This window comes from Zootoca vivipara, chromosome 4 (assembly GCF_965207765.1).
Source record: "Zootoca vivipara chromosome 4, rZooViv2.hap1.1, whole genome shotgun sequence".
Taxonomy (NCBI): domain Eukaryota; kingdom Metazoa; phylum Chordata; class Lepidosauria; order Squamata; family Lacertidae; genus Zootoca; species Zootoca vivipara.
This window is the reverse complement of record NC_142587.1, coordinates 27,212,363-27,221,619: the sequence shown is the minus strand read 5'-3', so window position 1 is coordinate 27,221,619 and position 9,257 is coordinate 27,212,363.

The window sequence follows — 9,257 nt, the reverse complement described above, 5'->3', positions numbered from 1 at the left end:
CAATAACTTAAGAGGTGTCCAAATGCATCACCAACAAACAAAAACTTTCCAAGATCTATACTACAGCATTGGAAGGCCGCCAAAAGACCATGTTTATTGGCCTAGGCAGATATAGTGCCATGAAAAAGTGACAGGAGCCTTTCAAAAGAAACCAGAATACTTTTTGTTAAGTTTACTACCGGAAAACTTTCCTGAGGATAGAAGAAACATTTTTCTTTATGGATGTGCAGCAGCAAGATTATTGATAGGTCAGAAATGGAAAAAGGAAGAGGCACCTAATGTAGCAGAATGGCAGATAAAAGTTGTTGAATTCATGAATTTGGACAAGATGACTGCCGCAATAAGAAATGTACCGAAACAAAGATTGATTACAAAATGGGAATATGTAGATGATTGTTTTGGGAAGAAAAATATTAAAACAGAATTAAAGGTTTGTTTAAGCTAGAGGACCACAGGGGATTTACAAAAGGAATGTGATAAGAAAGAATTATATAATTATGATAGACTTTAGGAAAAGGGTAACGCAAGAATGTGGAGAGTATGTGAAGTAAGTGATACGTTAAGAGTTGGGAAGTGGATTTTACTTATATATTTGATGTGTAGATTTTGTAACAAGACCCGAAAAGAAAATGTATTGATTTCTTTTTTATTGTATTGTTTTTAAAAATGAATCAATAAAGTTTACTTTTTAATCTAAAAAGAAAAAAAAAGTGACAGGAGCCATGAACAGAACATCTGTGTAGGATTGCTAGAAATTTGCTTCTATATAATGAGGCTAAACATAAACAAATATCAATTCAACGAACATTTACAAAAATGGGATCTTAGGAGGAAAACAAAGTAAAATGGACCCAATGTACAACAGAGCACGGTGTTTCTGCACTCAGCCTTAAATGGGCTTCACTGATAGTCCCTCACTGGGGACTGTGATTCCGAGTGTGTATGAAGGCAGAGAATTGTCAGAATCTCCAATAGAATTCCCAGCACCCTCACCAAACAACAATTCGAAGGATACTTTGTGCTAAAAGCTATGGCTGTGGAACTAGTATTAAACTAATGCACATTTGTAGGGTAGATAGACCCCATGGGAATGCGAAGGAAACAAAAATAAAAAGATTTCTTTGTGCGTTCTTTCTTGGTAATGTGTGCACACTGCCCCGCTTTTTTTGGGGGGGGATGGGGAGCTGATCTTCAGAAAAGGAAAGTTCCTTGGTGGATGAGTCTCGGGGGGCACGGTGGCAAGCGATCAAGAATGTCACTGCTTCAAAAAGCCACCATGACACAGTCTGAAACAAATGCCAGGCTGCTTAAAGAGAAGTCAAACAGTCCTTCTGTTTCAGTGACATGTCTGAAATTGCATTCTTTATCTACTGGATAATCAAACAAACTTAATTATACTGTCCCCTTCTAACTCATTTGCTTTCCAGTACTGGGTGGGAAGTACATGGGCTGGATATTAAATGTGGGGAGAGCTCTGCTGAATGTGCAGGGGGGTTGGGGAAGAAAGATGTTTCTAGCTATAGTGCTGAAATACAATCTCCCAAACCGTATACAGCAGCCTTACATTTTGGAGGTCATGCACCAAAATCTAGTGCATCATTCTGCTAGCAGCTACTTCCTGTCAGCAGCTGATAACACACCCATTGATTTTATTTCCCCAGTAATAATACTTTACTTATAGGAGGATGCTAATTTTTGCAGAACACAGCTCTTCAGAGTCCCACTAGTAGGAAAGTTTGCAGTTTTGCTAGGACACATTTAGAGGCAGGTGCATTTCTAATATTGATGAGTACAGATCGATGATTTGCCCCTTCTTTACTTTTTAGCTTCACTCCTTGCAACTAGAGAGGGGAAACACATCAAAAGGGGTCCAGCTTTCACACCACCTGTCTTTCATTCAATTACTCTTGAGCTTAAGTACATTCTCTCTCTCTCTCTCTCTCTCTCTCTCTCTCTCTCTCTCTCTCTCTCTCTCTCTCTCTCTCTCCATATATACTCAAACCTATCCATTCTTAAGGAAATCAGCCCTGAGTGCTCACTGGAAGGACAGGTCCTGAAGCTGAGGCTCCAATAGTTTGGCCACCTCATGAGAAGAGAAGACTCCCTGGAAAAGACCCTGGTGTTGGGAAAGATTGAGGGCACAAGGAGAAGGGGACGACAGAGGACGAGATGGTTGGACAGTGTTCTCGAAGCTATGAACATGAGTCTGACCCAACTGCGGTAGGCAGTGGAAGACAGCAGTGCCTGGTGTGCTCTGGTCCATGTGGTCACAAAGAGTCAGACACAACTAAACGACTAAACAACAACATATATCTCTATCTATCATCTATCTATCATCTATCTATCTATCTATCTATCTATCTATCTATCTATCTATCTATACACTGTGTGTGTGTGTGTGTGTGTGTGTGTGTGTGTGTGTGTGTATGTGTGTATATATATATATATATATATATATATATATATTCATTTGAATTGAAAATAGAAATAGCAAAAATAGAGAACAGAAATAGCATAATAGAAACCAGGGCTTAGGGCAGGAATCTATGAGCATCCAGGACTATGTGAAGCAATTAAGAAGAAGAAGAAAAAGACTGAATCCAATTCAAGACATTTGGTATTTATGTAGCTTGGATAGCTCAGTTGGTTAGAGCATGGTGCTGATAACACCAAAGTTTCAGGTTCGAAAGCTGCATATTCATTTCTGTACTGCAGGGGGTTGGACTAGATGATCCTCAGGGTCCCTTCCAACTCTACGATTCTATGGGCACTTAATGCACGAAGGAGCTAGTGAGAATATGCAGGCTAGTCCCATCCCACAGATGCCAATGCACACTCCAGTTATGCTTCTCTGGGTGATACATCCCAAGCGTATGTGCACATGCAGCTGGATGTACAAGCGTAGGAATTCCTCCACAGGGATGGGTAAATTGATCAACCAGGATCCCCATTTGTGTGGAGGGAGACCTCTACATGTGCATATGGCCTCCTTCAAACTGAAGTTGAACACACATTGGCTGGGAGGAATGTCTAGCAGATGGGACCCCCCCCCCCCTTAATTCTCACTGGCTCCTTCACAGATGGGTATGAACCACCTGCACAGAGCTTGAGTTACAACAGTGCATCGCCATTCACTTAGAGAGCAGGGCTTGCAGTGTGACCTCCAGGCTAGTCTGAAGACTGGCCAGGGCGAACATCAGCACCTTGGTCAGCTCCTGGGACCTCCTTTTCAGTCTCCCACAATGCCCATGACATGGCATGACCCTGCGGCATTTTGGAAGCTGATGCTCACTGCAAGGTGAAAAGTGAGATGCCAAGAACCACTTGCAAGTGATTTTGATGTGAGCCAAGGAGAGACCATTCGACAAGATACGATTTTTTGATCATTATGAATTGCCACCTAAAGGTCGTTGGTGCGCAATGAGGGGATTGTGGAGAGTAATAAGAGCAAAATAAAGCGATCTTTCCAAGGCATCTGCTCCACCTCCCCTCCACCCCTCAATTTTATCAAGCTTTAAGCTGTTGTAATCCTCTGAGGTCTTCATTTGCAGTGCATGAAACCAGGTCATGTGTGTGTGTGTGTGGAAGATGAAAGAACGTTTACTGTCCGCTCATGGTGAGCAAATCAAAATATGGTGACCTTGTTGCCTTATTGATCCATGTGATGCAGGAGGCCAAAGCAAGTTTAAGAGGTTTAATGTGCTCAGAATAACATTTTCCCAGCTGCCTACCTGATCAATGGGAATGAGCCACTTCTTGAACAGTTTAGTCCAGAAAGGCAATGTGGAATCATATACTTACATTTTAGCAGGTGTCTGTGGCAGTTTCTCAGGTTATAACTCCTCTTTGACACATCCCTCTTTCCTGAAGCATTTGACCTAACCTTAGAGCCCTCAAGCCCAAGTGAAACAAAAACCTTCAAGCACATGGCTTGGATGAAGGCATTGAGGGGGAAGCTCGTAAAATTTGCAGATGATACCAAATTGGGATGGTTAGCTATTGCCTCAACTTTATTTTTTATTATTTCCATTTATCAATCAGACAATTTGTTAAATCAACATGCAAATAAACTGCCATACCTCTTGTATTACATGTCAATTGCATTTTGTTTCACAAAAACTAAAATAAAATAAAAATTATTTTCCAAATATAACAATGTGTCAAATCTTATTTACACCTCCTCTGACCCTCCTATATATTCTTATCCTCTAAACTTGTTCTGTCGAACTGGGCTTCCTCTTTCTTTTCTCTTGGTTTTATTTAGCATCCTCCACGTTCTGCGTTTTATCTTTTATTGTCTGTCATTCACCTCAATCATTTCCATACATATATTATTGACAATGACTATATGCTTTTTATGTTGTGTTTTCAAAGCATTCCTACTAGTGTTTTCATGTTTTAACAGTATTCCTTTAGATATTCTACAAACTTTCCCCATTCTTCCTGATACTTTTGTTCCTTCTGATCTCTTATTCTTCCTGTCAACCTTGCCAATTCTAAGTATTGCCTCAAATGACAAAAATCAGGATTCCAGATGACCTTAACATATTGGAGAACTGGGCCCAAAGTAACAAAATGAATTTCAATAGGGACAAATGTCAGGTTCTACACTTAGGCAGGAAGAACTAGCTGCACAAATATAAGATGGGGGACACCTGGCTTGCCAGTACCAGTACATGTGAAAAGGATCTAGGGGTCTTAGTAGACCACAATCTTAACATGAGTCAACAGTGTGGTGCAGCAGCAAAAAAAGAAAAAGAAAAAAGTGAATGCTCTTCTAGGCTGCATCAACAGAAATTTAGTGTTCTGATCAAGGGAAGACATAGTCCAGTTCTCTTCTGCCTTGGCCAGGCCGCACCTGGAATGCTGTGTCCACTTCTGTGTGCTTAACTTTCACAGCATTCTGCATCATACAGTCCTGTTTTGTTTTTCAAATTTGAACTTACAAAGCATTCATTATAAGCAAAGTTATTCCCCGCAAGAAAGAGCTGCTTTTCTCTCTCAGTCACAATGGATTTAAATATTATGCATGCATCTTCCGAGCGTGGGACTTTGGGTGTAGTTATGAGAGCTAAGAATGTTGTGACAGCACATTGAGCTTCCTTTGGAACGAAGGGTAGCATTCACTGCTCTTTTGGTTTGTTTATTTGTTTGTTTTTAAATGTAGCATAAGGACTAACTGAACTGCAGAAGTGCCTAGAGTTGGTAATCGCCGAGAAGCTGCATATTCAAGATTACAATATGCTGAATTTTTATTTTTGTATGGCTGGCTGGGAGCAGCACATGATGTAGGTGGCGGTGGCAGCTGCCGGACCAGGTTGCTGCCAAATTTTGCCTAGTGTGAAAATCTGAGGTGAACTTGGAAGCTTACGGACTGGTGTTGAGTCTCATTTCGATATGAGCAACAGAACAATGTCTGCCCCCACACCAAGGGCAGTAAGCTATCTTAGGGGCTCCAGGGCAGGCTGTGTGCTACACACAGCTCGGCTCGCCAATAGCTCACCACTACTGCCCGTCCCCCAGTAATTGCTGCCTAAGGTAGCTGCCTGATTCTGCCTAATGGTAAGGCCGGCACTGGATTTAGGTAAGAAACCCAAGTGAAGCAAGCAGAATTCCAGTAACTCTGAAATCAATTTTTGGAAGAGTGGAGGCATTCCATATGTCTGTACAGTTGTACCTTCGCTTACGTATCCCTCAGGTTACGGAAACTTCATGATGCGTAAGCGGCAAACCCGAAAGTATCTTTCCGGGTTTTTGCAGCGCACACATGCGCAGAAGCGGTCTCTCCAGTTGCGAAAAGCTCGGGTTCCGGCCGGACCTCGGAACAGAACCATAGGTACCACTGTATCTGGAAAGTTCAGGTAAGATGTAAGGCATGAGGAAAATATATCAGGAAGTGGCAGGGATGCACTCAATGGACCTAACCCTCCCATGCTGATACACATAGTGGCCACATTTTTTTATTATCATTTTTTAGATTTCTTGCCTCTGGTGTCCTTTGCTCTGTCAGCAACACTGTGAAGCCCAGAGCTGCTAAAGAAAACCTCCATGCAGTTAGCCAAGTTGGTAAGACTCTAGTCTTAAGAGTCAAAAGTTCAATCTTTTGAGGTGAATACAAACCAGAGGCCCCAGCTTAGGAGAAATGACTTCAGGAATTGTAAGGGAACCCCAAAGAGTTTGATAGCTATCTCATGGGAGATCCACACATCTCTAGCTGGCACTGAAAAACGGAGTGATCTTTGGAAAGGCTCACACTGCCTAGGGGGAATCTGTGAACCAGGTGCTACGTGGACAGAAAGATCTGGCTGGTTTTAAGAGCTACTGGCTCTGGTAATTGCTACAACCAGCCAAGAAGTCTATTCCTGGCAGTGTGATATCAGTGCAATTCAGCTGCGACTTCTGTGAGACCTGAGCAGTGCTGATGAAAATAGGCAAGTGAAGGCAGCAGTACTGTTGAGGAAACTTGAACAAAGCTCTCCTATGTGGCTTCAGGCATTTGTTTGTTTGTTTGTTTTGCCACCAAGCAGCATATAAGTTGTATGAAATGTATTTACTGACTGTCAGAAGTCAGTAACTGCTACAGGCAGCCAGAGGCTTCCACACATGCTGGGCCTAGTTGACAGGCTTTTGCACGAATCAGCCCACAAGACAAGGATTAGTTGACATGAAAGTTAGGAATCTTCTCTTTGATCAGGAGCCCTGATGGTGCAAGGTTCTTGATCACAGGGAGGATCCTAACCAAGTCCAACTGAATGCATACCTTCCAACATTTCTCCAATGAAAATAGGGACATCCTATTCAACAACAACAATGGCAATTTTATTATCTATACTCCGCCCATCTGACTGGGTTGCCCCAGCCGCTATGGGCAGTTTCCAACAGATATAAAAACATAATAAAACATTCTTAGAAACTTCCCTATACAGGGCTGCATTCAGATGTCTTCTAATGGTTTCTTATCTCCTTGGTTTGGGGGTTGCACAACTCCATACCCTCAATTTCTCTGATGAAAATAGGGATGTCCTAAGGCAGGGGTGGCCAACTCCCAAGAGACTCTGATCTACTCACAGAGTTAAAAACTGGGAGTGATCTACCCCCTTTTGGGGGGTTCAGGTCAAAGCTGTTGAGTGTTTTTTTAAGGAAGGGAAGCCCTGTTTTGGGGGGTTTAGGTCAAACTTGTTGAGCTTCTTTTAGGAGGGAGGGAGGCCCATTTTTGTTTAGGGCTTCAGGTCATAGTTCAGCTTTTTTTAGGGAGGAGGAAAATTTTGGGTGAGCATTCTTTTAGGGGTGCCAGTGATCTAGCAGTGATCTTCCATAGACATCCAGTGATCTACTGGTAGATCACAATCTACCTGTTGGACGTGCCTGTCCTAAGGAAAAGCAGGACATTCTGGTATCAAATCAGAAACCAGGACAGCCTCTGTAAATCCGTCTCTGTCCCTGGAGGATAGGGACACTTGGAGGGTCTGGGAATGCAGCTAGAATCCTCCATCAGATCTCCACACTCAATGCATGAAGGTTAGGAGAGGAGGAAGGGCTTTAGCCTAACTGAGTTCGATATGTCTTACTTCCCTATGTTATTTTTGTCTTTTCAGAAGTATGCTACAGTAAGCTGGACAGGACCCATTCCCTGTTTTTGCAGACATTGGTATATTTCTCAATTGCTGCCAGTACTGAACTCTAGAACCTAATGACTATTAATTTAATCCAAGTTTGCACTTAATATTCTGTAAAAAATATATATGGTGTTCTACTTCAACAGTGAACTGATTATAGTCCTTTCACTAGAAAAGTACAAAAAAGCCCTAATTAAACTACAGTTCAGTAATCACTCTTCCATCTGAACTGTCTTAGTGTTCTAATTATGCAATAGTCACACTAGAACGATCAGTACAGATTTGTGGCCAGAGCTGTAAAAAGTTGGTGAAGAACCCCATTAAGTCTGGGCCAAGGAGCATGATTTGTTTAAAGGGAAGGGTTGTGGTCTGTAGGCTTTCCTTCAACCATTTGAGATGTGCTGTTATGTAGAGATAGAGCTTCTCCATTGTGTTCACTGACAACTGATCTAGAATTGCTTTTTCTAATTAAGCTTGTGACAAATATAGTCATGATTTGTCCATAACTTAAGGCAACTGAATTGAATGGAAGAACCTGTTTCTTGTGATTTATTGCTTTTCTTTATTCAGAAGACAGGTGCCCCACCACTTACAGGTTTCAGACAGGTTGCAAGATCATAAATGCAAAACCAAACAGAAAGTAAACACACACAAAACAAGAATACTCTTGCTTTAGAACCTCTTCTATTTTAGAAAAGACATTTTCTTTCCTTCTCTTTAACTTCCATCAGTCCGTTTAATTTGCACCAGCTCACTCTGCCCCACCCAGCTTGCACGGGGATGGGAGATTGCAAACATCAACCCTGGCATGTGAAGAATTCTGCAAATGAAGGAAAGTTGGTAGAAAACCTGGGAGAGGATTACTTTTGTGGAGTGAAAGTGTGTGTTTACTAATTCTTTTTATATGTTCCTGGTATTGGAAACAAATTCCTGCAGGGTTACACCTTGTCACAAATAGATTCGCAGAACAAAAGACTGCAGCCAATGTTGGTTCTACTCAGAGTAGACCCATTGAAGTTAATGAATTGAGGAACACCCGGAGAACTGTTAGTTGCCCCCTTGCAACAGAAATCTGACTGGTCTCAGGAAGCTTCTGTTACTGGTCCCACGTTGCATAATATTCTTCCAGCAGAGATTCAGAGGGGCACAATCAATTTTGACTTCCACACATCTCTTCAAGACTTCTTTATGCTGACTGGCCTATGAAGCTCTTTGAAGCTTTTTTTTTTTTTGGCAGGACAGTCATTTTAAGGATGGTTTTCTACAGTTTTTAATGATGTCTTATTCTTGTACTGATACTACAGTATGGTGAATGAGTAAGTATGCATAACTTAGGTCCATTAATTCCAGTGGGTCAACTTTGAGCAGAACTTAGTTGGCTACAACTATGGCAAGGGAGGCAGAGAGTTATGAGGGAAAGTATTTTTGTGGAGATCAGCTGGATATGGGATGAGCAAAACCAGGATCAGTATTTTGGTTGTGGGAGGAAAGAGAAACAGTGTTATTGAGATGTCGACAGTATGCTTCCAAGAGAGATGGAGATAATGCTTAATTTCTGATTTGCATAACTCAAAACTCATGCAATTAACCACCTAATGAGGTCACAGCCATAATCGTGCTCTTGCACACTAAAATGCCCCA